The 12247-nt window shown below is 41.6% G+C and overlaps 1 protein-coding gene across 1 annotated transcript in view; it reads right to left on the bottom strand.

Annotated features, from left to right (window-relative positions):
- The window catches only part of LOC119490602 (chemokine-like protein TAFA-2), a 90069-nt gene extending 80585 nt beyond the window's left edge, over positions 1-9484 (bottom strand). The window contains exon 1 of the mRNA XM_037774107.1: positions 8992-9484. The gene's annotated coding sequence lies outside the window, so the exon portion shown is untranslated. The remainder of the gene's footprint in view (positions 1-8991) is intronic.
- Positions 9485-12247: the final 2763 nt, after the last annotated feature.

Here is a 12247-nt window from a genome sequence, read left to right as displayed (position 1 = left end):
GTACGTGGTAGTTAGCCGTTGGCTGTAATCTTTGCGGGATGTTCAAGTGCAACTTTTTGGCCAAGACAAAGGAGACAAAGGAGACATGAGGTGACGCAACAGTCGGCCTTCATCTCCGCTATAGTTCTTTGATGTCTCTGTGGTGTGTCTGGGCCTTGAGCAGAAGCTCTCAGTGCCTGTCGCCCCACTCAGGTAAATAATCACCATCCACCCCTGGTTGATACGTGAACACAAAAGTATTAAAATGTGTGTATGTATATTTCTCCATCCACTTCTTCACCCCTGCCATTATCAGGCTTCACGTTATAGAGACCGGCTACTTATAAACCACACATACACACAACCACCCACCCTTAAACTGCAGTAATTACTGCTGTGTATGGGCTCCAGCTCAAACATACCAATCGACAGTATATAAAGCTTCATACTGAATTCATAATTGCATAATTAGATATAATTGCATGTGCTGTGGGCTCGCCTGACAACCTAATGAGGCAGTCATAAAATAGCTAGTGGTTCCACTTATAAGAGCATAATGAAAGACTACAAGATAAAAGGGCATACACAGACAAACACAGACAGCCAGTAGGATAGGCCCAGAGCGACAAATAGGCAAAAAAAAAAAAGAGTAGAAATTGTTAGGAAAGATGTGAGGGAGTGACTTAGTTTACGACTCTAGTTACACTCTGTCAACAGCAGCTCAGTTCATCAGTGACAGAGTGTCTCTGTGATTCCCATGTCACAGCCTTCTGGGGAATAATTTACTCCCAACCTTTCCTTCACCATCACCGAAGGAATGACCAAGGCAAGACTCACACAAACACGCCCCAGGAGAGCAGAGATGGGACACACACACAAACACAAACACACAAGGCCAGGCCTAACTATGCTGTCCTAATGACCACAGTGATTGTTGCGTAGTTGTTGGTGATGAAAAAAGCTGTCAGAACCGGAGGGTTGTGTGTGTGGCGTAGCTCTGACTTGTGGCTAACGGCCCCTCGTTGCCGTCCGCCATAATGAGTCAGCCGTGACGCCGCCAAGTGTATGTGTCGGTCCGTTTATTACCGCCGCTGAAAGTGATACTGCATCCCCAGCCCACACACTGGTGGAGACTCCTGCCACTGCAGACTCATTAGCAGAAGCTATAGCCGCGCCAAAATCAACAAATCAAATTGCTTTCTTAATAAGTTGCAACTTGTCTCAGCACAGTTGGCTGCTACAAAAGCAACCATGGTTGTAGTTAACCTGCACACCATGCATTTAGCTACCACGGAACCACAGCATCCACCACAATGTCTAATATTTCTGAAATATTGTGAATTACACCTCAGTGAGCCTGCAGGTTTTACAGTTCTGCAACACAAAACGAATGTGAATCAAACAACTGCCTATAAGGCAATCACCATTACATGACATTCAATTAAAGGTGCTAAACTCGCCGTCAGTCGGGACGGCCTTATCAGCTGTATCCGGTTCTCTTTATACATCCATGGACGTCAACCATTGGTATGTTGACTGCCATTTTGAAACCTTGAGTTTGGCATTTTGTCCGTTGCCATCCTGATTATTGGCTGAAGTGACACAAGAGGGTGGAGATAAGTACAACAAACGCTGAATAAGACATTTTTAGACGACCAAAATGTTACAATTTACTTTCATGAACTGAAAACACACTGTGGATGGGTTTAAGTTCTAAAACGCAGACATCACCCAGACCGGACAACGCCTGTCAATCACAATGTAGCCACGCCCTAAAGCATACCCAGCTTTATGGTCTATTTGTCTCTAAATGGGACCATAATTTACTAAATGAACATCATGCTGTATTGAAGAAGTCTTGAAACTAGCGATGGAGACCATAAACTCATGTTTACAATGTTTACTGAGGTAATACATCAAGTGAGAAGTAGGCTCATTTTCTCATAGACTTCTATACAATCAGACTTCTTTTTTGCAACCAGAGGAGTCGCCCCCTGCTGGCTATTAGAAAGAATGCAAGTTTAAGGCACATCTTCACTTTTCAGACCCGGAGGTTGCCGCCATGTTGTAACACACACAGAGGGAGAGCAACTTCATTCTCTGCTCAGGTAGACATTACTCAACTATTTCTTTACATAGCATATAGCAGCTGTTTTCTGCTATATTAATGCTCTGAATGCCATATAGAGAACCTTTGAGAAACTATATATTTTTTGTTTTTGTTTCTAATGAATAGTTTTCAATGATAGCTTTTCTTTTATTATAGTAGACTGTGTAGTTATGTGCAAACCACTTGATTTCTTTTCAGTCATTGTTATACTTACATCTGAACCTCGTACAAGTTGCTTTAGCAGAACTGTACTTTATTATAGTCATGCCATAACGCAAACTTCACAACAGAGGTATTCAGTGCACCAGGGTCAACTCAGATGCAATACCTTACTTCGTGGTCAAAGGCTTATTAAAAGAAAATAAGTGATGCGTTCACCTACCGATGTACACACTGAAGTGCATTTGATTGTTTAGCTTAGGGGAAAAAAGTGAACAAACTACATCATCAGTAACGATGAATCTTTGAACTAAACTGAACTGATTAATCAAAATACCTTCCTCATACTTTGAAATGAAAATTTGAGTTTGAGAGTGCAAGGCCGGCAGTGAGACAGCACAGCAGAGAGTTTGGTCAAGAGAGATGGCCATTAACAGTGTAAATGAAGGGAAACATGTAATGACAGGACCCTAGAGTCACTGATGAGGGTGATGGATGGATTTCAACTCAAATACATGGCAGGTCATCACTCACCGCAGACACAAACACACACACACGTTCTTACGGTGCATTTTCACACACAGAGTCACACACACTCACTCAAGCTCTCTCTCATTCTCTCCATTATTAACCTTCTGCACATCCACTTACACTGACTTGCACACGCTATTCAGCATTGTATTGATGGCCCTGCAATCACATATATAGCTTTGGAAAATGTATACACACACACACACACACACACACAGAGAGCATCACTCACCGATGCCCTATCACATACCCTCATTAGTCAAAGAAGAAGAGCACAGCCTCACAGTATTCCCCTGTCTTCTCTGTCTGACTCTTTGCCATGCATAATTATCTCTGTTTATTACCAATTACTTATTATTTTCAGTTAACTTATTAATATTTTAGCATTAAAAAAATTATATATATAAATAATAATGAATATTCACAAAATAAATACATATATTATAAATAAAGTGCTTATTTTGTCTGACCAACAGAAAAAAAATCCCAAATGTGTTCAACTGAATACAATAAGGCTTTAGCTTATTATTTTTACTTGATAAATAATAATTTATTCAGTGCTTCTGATTATTTTTATTTTTCCTTTTTGTTTATTGATTATTTTAGTTATTTTTTAGATTAATTGGTTAATCATGTAGGTTATAAAAGAAGCTTAAAATTGCTTGTTTTCTTTCCAACAAAAGATAAAGATACTCAATTTATGGTATAAAACAGAAAAAAGCAATAAATCCTCATATTTAAGAAGCTATAACCAGATTTCATTTTGCATATTTGATTGATAAATGACCTAACCACTTGCTCAGTTATCAAAATTGCTGGAAAAGGTCAACACAACGTCTTAAAATTGCTTATTTTGAGAAGCCGTAAAAAAAAATCCCAAACACATTCAAATAAATATAATATGGCAGTAACCGGCAGAAGTTTATGTCTACTTGATGAATAACAAACACAAAACACAAAGATGTTAAATTAGCGGTGATAATGAATATAGAAAAGCAGCACCTCCTCATACTTGAGAAGCAAGAACCAGACATTTTTTAAGCAGTTTTCATTATCAATGACCTTTATTTTTTAAATTCTAGCACTGACTCTCTAACACTGAATTTGTCTTGTCTTTTGATCCTTTTTGTTTTTGTCTTGGCACCTGATGTATTCCTTTATGTTGTCCTTTTGCACCTTATGTTGACTGCCTTGTTTGCATTGCTTAAATGTTAAATGTAGCACCATCGGCCTCAGAGGAAAACTAAATTTCCTCCCTGCTGTGTTCTTGTATATGAATGGGTTGACTATAGGCATGGGACAATATGAAAATTTTATGTCACGATTATCCAGGCCAAAATAATGCTGATTCACGATATCCCGATAATCATCAAAATATGCTTAAAACTCTTAAAATGGCACTTAAACATACTTTAATCACTTTACCTTATATTTTGTTAAGAAACAGATTGTATTGCATCACAGATAGGACACATCTTTTGGTGAAAAACAAGCAATCAAATAATCTTATATAAGGTAATCACAAGATCCTTCTACATAAATAAAGGATAAATAAATAAAAAATAGCAACATTGTGTTCTTTCTTACATGATAATTCCTGTATTTTTAATGTCAGGCTCTGTTTAGCTTTTTGAAGTCACTCATGTGACGATATTCACGATTATCCTGATGATGGAAATTCACCACAATCAAATTATTGTGAGCATTTTTAATCGCAATCTGCGATAAAATCCTATATTGTTAACAATAAAGTTCTCTTGAGTCTAAATGATCAAAAGTATTGGAATTAATTTTCTGACGATCAACTAACTAATAGATTATTAATTAATTTTCTCTCAGTTGACCACTGAATTAACCGACGGACTGTTTGAGCTCTACACACCGCCCCGGCTGTGACAAAGACACTGAAGTCACTGAAAGATAAGCCCCATGCTTTCCCCCGATGCAACTCCTCTCTTCTTTCCTCTCCCTCTGGTCTTCACCCCGTCCTCGCTCTGTAGTCAAGGGAAACAGTGTGTGGGGCACAGAGGTGCTGGGTAAACAGTGGTTCTGCAAAGTGCTTTTTCCCAGGCTGTGTATACCCGGGTAATAGAGGCAGTAATGGAGTTTGTTCAGGCTAAGGTAATCCTGGAGCTGTGAGCACAGCATCTGCTGCTGTTTCCCTCCGACGCCGCTCTGTTCCACAGCAGGTACTGATGCTGTTGTAGCTGTCACCGCTACTGTCCCACACAAGCCGTTTGGGAGCAAAGCAATGTGTTTGTGTGTATGTGTATTTTCGGCAACAAAAAAAAGTGTGTCAAAAAAATATGCGTGTATATGTCTGTATGCATCCTTAGCAAAAAAAATTGCATACAGATAAAGTGAGGTTCTGCTGAAAGATGTGTGTCTGTGGAGGAGGGAAGGTGTCTGGATGTGTGCGTGTTTGGTGGAAAAGTCTGGGTCTGTGTGTTTGTGTGGAGAGAAAGCATCTAAAAAATATATGTTTGGATGTGATAGCTCACCTTTGGGAGGTGGGATAAGAACAGGGCTGGCGGCTAGGAATGAATTTACGGGGCCCGATCTCCCAGAAACAATTTCTTTATGTGGGTTACACACATTTAGAGTGGCTACTCGTCTCCCCTGGGCCTCGACACACCACACACAGCTACTGGAGCTGGCCGATGAAATACAGAACACCTTTTATAGGACACATGCTTTTTATTTATTTTTATTTATCCCCTGTAGCTTTCTTTTTCCCTATTTCTTTCTCTCTCTCTCTCTCTATGTTTAGGTCTCTGTGTCACACGTTCCTGTTTCTCATTCTCTCATATTCTCTTCTCATCATGCTCAGCCACAGGAGGTGGCAAATGAAAAGAAGACTACTACACATACTATACTTTTTATTTCTTCCCGGTTGCTCTCCTTGTCTTTCTCTCTCTCTCTCTCTCTCTCTCAGTGTCTCTCTGGACAGCAGCTTTGACACTATTCCCCTGACCCAGAGGGCTTATTGGTAGAAGAGAGGGATAAAGGAAGTGAGAGAGAAATGCAGGAAGAGGGAGCATGTGTGTTAAAAGTGCACAGGGAGACATGAAGAAATATGGAAACATGTATTTTTGAGAATAACTTTGTGTGTGTGTGTGTGTGTGTGTGTGTGTGTATGCTTTTCGTCATGTTGCCATAGGGAGGCAGGGTAAAATTGTCCAATTTGAACAAGTCCTGAGGAATCTGCTGGTTTGCAAATCAGTGTATTATCCCCTACATCGATCTTCACATGCAGCCATTCATTTTCCAAAAGCAAACATGCACTGGGGCGTCCCTGTGGCACAGGGATTAAGACGCCCACCATGACCTTTGTTGCATCTCTCTTCCTCATTTCCTGTCACCTTTCCACTAATCGCTATGTAATAAAGGCATAAAAATAAATAATTAAAAAGCAAAGACACACCTAAAACCGAGCCTTGACCTAAAATGAATTGTTGTCCTTGCCCAGCTGGACCAGGTTTTGGTTCCCTGATAGGAAATGAGTCCCCACAATGTGACTTTGACAATATATTTGCATCCCCGCAACATGATTAATCAAGTACACATACACTAGGATTGAACCGAATGCTTCGAAAGACATGGTATTTGACTTCAAAATCACCATTATATATATATACATATATATATACTGTATGTCTGTATGTAATAATAATGCCACATAATGTCCCAAAATAGCCCATGGAATAAGGAATAATCCCACAACATTACTCATTATTCATATTCAACATTAATTATTATTAGTTATTCTCAGACGTATGCTGCTCAGTCCCTGGCATTGAAACGGGGGAGATGGAGACAGACAGACAGAAAAACATGTCAGCCTGTAGTGCCATGCTGCTCCACGAAGCTTCGAATGCCTTAGAATATTTCTCACCGAAGCTTTGAAGCCCAAAAAATGGTATTCGAGACAACCCTATCGCAAACATTTCTATTTTTAAACTTGTGGAGACCTCCTTTGACGAAATGCGGCCCCTAACTTAAGGTTCCAGTATGTAGGATCTGGCGGTATCTAGCGGTGAGGTGAGGAGATTGCAACCAACTGAAACCTCTCCTGTGTGCCAAACGTGTTGGAGAGCTACGGTGGCCGACGTGAAAACGCTAATGGCCCTCTCTAGAGCCAGTGCGTAGAGTGTTTGTGTACATGGAAAGTGAGTGGTGAAGAAAGAGAGAGAGAGAGCGGCTGCGACAGGAGGGAGTAACGTTATCGACTCCGGCCCAAGCAGGAAAAGTTAACAGTGTCCGTTCTGGACTATTGTAGAAACATGGCGGTGCAACATGACGGACTCTGTGGAGAGGACCCGCTCCCTATGTAGATATAAACGGCTCATTCTAAGGTAACGAAAACACGATTCTTATTATAAGGTGATTATACACTAAAGAAAACATACTTATTAATATCATATATCATTTCCGCCCATAGATCCCCCTAATTGTCAAAAACTCAATTTCCAAAAATGGCCCCAATCTTAAAGTCTAAAATGTCACAAAGGTTGAACTTCTTTACCACGTCATCCTCTTCATCTCTGGTGTTATTTCACTTAAATAGTTTGCCTGATTTTGAAGGAAATATAATGTGATTTAGCCAACATGGCATTCATTTTTAAGTAATAACACATGAGGGGAAGCATTATACTGTTGTGTCATACTGTAGGAAAGAGTCTGCGATTACTAAATGTTTCCTAAATGACGTGGCACAAATCTAGATTTGATATACTTACGAAAAGCTTTATTAAAAAATGAAAATCTAAACCGTAAACGTCATTCCTATTCTTCCGTCCTCCGTCTACCTGTGATTAGTAACGTGAGCAGAATAGCGTTTATCGAATGAACTGGTGACGTAACATTTCATGACTGTATTCATCAGCCTGTGGCCATATTAAAAATACATTCGAGAACCGTTAAGTCAGTGGCCGCACATTTGTTTGTTTCTTTTAATGTATTCCTGTATTTTCCCCCATAAAATCCAATCCTCTGCCCGGCACCTCCCTGGATCTTTACTCTCCTGTCAATCACGTTTCGCTGTCTCTTCCTCCTTATTTTGTAACTCCCTCTCTCTCCACTCCTCTGCCTCATCTCTTCTATCTTCCTCTCAGAGGCTCATGAGGCAGAGGAAGAGACAGAGACAGATGGAGCAGGAGTATGTCAAAAACATATTCACAGTCGGGATGACCATCTTTGTTTACGTCAAACCAGCTTGTAAGGATTTTATAAACAAGTCAAGGTCACGAAAAGGCCCGTAAGATTACGTGATCAGGAGACACATATGTCACCATGTCACCTCCGACAGTGTACGTTAACATATCCAGAGCTAAAAGTAGCCAACTTCACCATCTCACAGCCTCTATACCCTGCTACCAAATTGATGTGGCCACTGTCACCAATAAAGGTCATCTTATGAATCACCATCTAGTACATCAGGTGATCCATGGTGCTGCTGCTGCAGAAGACACCCACCCCTGCTTCTTTTTCAGGGGGGACGAGTTTCCCTACATGCTCCACACACATCTATAAAATGATATTTTCCTTTCATAGAAAGACTGTTGAGTGCAACTATTTTTTAATGGTGCGAAAGAAACGTTAAGGTTCCTCATCTTTTCTCTCTCACCAGTGAAGTAAGGCAACAACATTACTTATCATTTAGCACCTCTGGACACAGCAGGGCTCACAGGATCAGTCAACAAGAAGTAAGCAGATGTTTTGGTCCAGCTAAAACACCAGAGCTATGCATAAAATAGTGTGTATGTGTGTGTGTGTGTGTGTGTGTCAGAGAGAGAGAGAGAGAGAGAGAGAGACTATATAGGCAGTGCAACACCTGAAACAACCGCAATCATTTGTCTTTGCTATGAAATCACCACCATGATAATAAAGCTGATGCCCGAACAGGCTGATGGGATATTACCACGAGGCAATCTTTTTTTTTGCATAACTCTCACTCCTTTAATAAAATAAAATCTCTGTCTATTCCCCTAAAAAAAATGGAACAGATGATCCATTTCTGTGCGTAAATTGCTTTTCCAAAGACGAGAGATACCCAGCCGACTGGTTCCAAGCGCGCATCCATATCCATCATGCGTATGGCAGGTGTGTGCCACTAATTTACTTTCCCTCACGCACACTTTGACAGACACAAAAGCGCATTGAAATTGAAAGGCTGTCGTGTGCAAAGTGTGTAAAAGGGCAGTGATCCATACCTGTTGGGTGCGGTGTGGATCTTGATCCGTTCAGCCCAGCAGGTGATCCTCTCTCCTCATAGCCGCTCCGCTATCCGAGACGGAGGAGGAGAGGCTCGCATCCCCTCTCCGGTACCATGAAACAGCTCCTCTCCTCTCTCTCTCTAACACCGGTTCGACTAGAGAGGAAAAAGTTACACCATACCATCCACCCTCCGCAGCCGGTGTGCAGATGTGACCTCCTGGGTTAAAAACCAGCGGTTACTCCGGTGCAAGAAAAAAAAGCTCCCCCTTGAAAGTTCCCTCTCCTCTCCTCCTCTTTTTAGACAGGAAACTTAGTTATTATTAACCAACATGGAGGAAAAAACATCCAACTTAAACCTTCCCCTAATCAGCCTTTTTTTTTGTTTTGCACCGAGAATCCCCTCTTTATCCTTTTCAAAGCGACGGAGAAAGTAGCCGAGTGTGACGGGACAGAGGTGCGATGCGGTCGGAGAGTCAGGCAGACTGTTGGTGCGCTCCCAGTCTGTCCGCCTGGGTGATGGAGAGAGCTGCTTCCGCTGTTCACAGCTGGGAAGTGGAGCAGCGCTCCCTATCGGCCAGAGGAGGGAACTAGCTGACTAGAGAGGCTGCATGCAATAAAGGCAAGGCAAGGCCAGGCAAGGCAAGTTCAAGATTCAAGATTCACTTTATTGTCATTTCACTGCATATACAGAAGGAAAATAAATATTGTTTTTCCCAGCTCCCGTCAGTGCATTAAAAAGGATAGCATAAATAAGTATCAAAATTAACATACCTAAAAATAACAATAAAAGAATAAAATAAGTAAACGTTTCAGACAGGAGTTTGCATGTTCTCCCCGTGTTAGCGTGGGTTTTCTCCGGGTACTCCGGTTTCCTCCCACAGTCCAAAGACATGCAGGTTAGGTTAATTGTGGACTCTAAATTGCCCGTAGGTGTGAATGTGAGCGTGAATGGTTGTCTGTCTCTATGTGTCAGCCCTGCGATGGACTGGCGACCTGTCCAGGGTGTACCCTGCCTTCGCCCAATGTCGGCTGGGATCGGCTCCAGCCCCCCCCGCGACCCTTAACGGGATAAGCGGTTGCAGATGGATGGATGGATGGATGAACGTTTCAGACACAATTTCATACAATTTCCAGTCATACACCCAATTTGCAGTCGTGTTTAGCAGCAGAAAAAAGTGCATTTATGTCCATAGTAAAGTGCTGTTTTGCATTACTGTTCCAAAAAGTGTCTTTGACATGTGACTAGCTTTAAAAACAGTTTCTGTGTTGATGCTGGGGGGTTGGATGTGTGTGTGGGGAGGGGACACAGTCCATTTACAAGCCTAACTGCTTGTGGGAAGAAGCTGATCAGCATCCTGCTGGACCTGCAGCAGATGCTCCTGTACCTCTTCCCAGACGGCAAGAGGGAGAACAGGCCGTGAGAAGGGTGGTGAGGGTCCTTGATGATGATGGAGGAAGCCCTGCGAATGCAGCACTGCTGGTAGAGCTCCATCAGGGAATGAAGAGGGGCACCAATGATTTTGCTTGCTGTCAAGTTTATTTATATAGCACATTTCATACACAAAGGCAATTCAAAGTGCTTCACATATATAAAAGCAGGATAAAAGAGCACAAAGGGCTTAAGATAAAAACGAATAAAAGAATATAAAAGTATAAGTTAAAAGAAAAAAAATAAAAGGATAATAAAAACAATCAAAAGACAGTAAAGTGCAGCATTTGATCAATTAAGAAACGTGTCTGAGAACAGTTTTTGGTCTTGAGTCTAGATTTAAAAGTGGCCACTGTTGGTGCATCTTTGATCTCATCTGGAAGTTTGTTCCACAGTTGAGCAGAGTAGCAGCTAAAAGCAGCCTCACCATGTTTCCTTCTGACCTTGGGTACCACTAATAGATTTTTTCCCAGTGACCTTAGAGGTCTAGTAGGTGTGTACTGCTGAAGCATATCTGAGAGGTAATTTGGACCTACCCCCTTTAGTGATTTGTAAACAAGCAGTAGTGTTTTAAAGTCAATTCTGTGACTTACTGGGAGCCAATGTAGGGACTTAAGTACTGGAGTGATGTGATCTGTTATTTTGGTTTTTGTTAGAACTGTAGCAGCTGCATTTTGCACCATCTCAAGCTGTTTGATGGTCTTTTTAGGTAGGCCCGTGAAGAGACCAATAAAATGTAAATGATACTGTACAGTAATGTGAAGAAGAGCATATGGGCTGCGTTAAAAACCTGCTCTGGATATGTGATATGTGTCCTCTCTTGTCAGCATATGAGTGTGGCAGACAAACAGAAAGAGAGCATGAACTTATCAGCGCACACACACACACACAGCTCCTAAATGCGTCAGCAATGCCTCTCATGGGGAAAGTCTGAAATGTTTGTGTCACTTCAAGAAGGACAAAACAATATTGGACCTCCCTCCCTCCCTCTTCATCTCTCTCTCTCTCACTCTCGCAGCTCTGTGAAGTTCAAATTAAATTGAACTCACTTTAGCTGAGCTATATGGGCATTTCCCAGTAGACTAGACCAACAGGAGCAGAGGGGGTGATCGACACCATGCCCGACCAAACTGACCTGTGTATGTGTTTGTGTGTGTGTGTGTGTGTGTGTGGTCTCAGTGTTGCACCGCCTGAAATGACCCGAGCTGCCCAAAGAAGTTTACTCACAACAAATGACTTGGATCCAGACTCTGTCACTCTGCAGTTCATTTGAGGAAGCATCCCCACTGGCTCTGGGATGTAACTCTGTGTGTGACTGTCCAAGCGTGTGTGCTGTGTGTGCATGTGTGTGTCTCCTCTGGCTGCAAGAGAAACCAGTAATAGTAATAGGTAGGGCTGTGAATCGACTAACATATTTAATCATGACTAATTACAAATTAATTAATGTACCTGAAATTTTAAGTGTTTAATAAACTTATTAACATGGGAGAGGGCAAATATGCTTGCTTTATGCAAATGTATATATGTATTTATTATTTGAAATCAACTAACAACATAAAACAATGACAAATATTGTCCAGAAACCCTCACAGGTACTGCATTTAGCATAAAAATATGCTCAAATCATAACATGGCAAACTCAAGCCCAACAGGCAACTACAGTTGTCAGTGTGTCAGTGTGCTGACTTGACTATGACTTGCCCAAGATTGCATGTGATTATCATAAAGTGGGCAAGTCTGTAAAGGGGAGACTCTCGTGGGTACCCATAGAACCCATTTTCATTCACATATCTGGAGGTCAGAGGTCAAGGGGCCCCTTTGAA

This window comes from Sebastes umbrosus, chromosome 6 (genome assembly GCF_015220745.1).
Source record: "Sebastes umbrosus isolate fSebUmb1 chromosome 6, fSebUmb1.pri, whole genome shotgun sequence".
Taxonomy (NCBI): Eukaryota; Metazoa; Chordata; class Actinopteri; order Perciformes; family Sebastidae; genus Sebastes; species Sebastes umbrosus.
The sequence above is the reverse complement of the archived record's forward strand: the minus strand, read 5'-3'. Positions and strand labels throughout refer to the sequence as shown.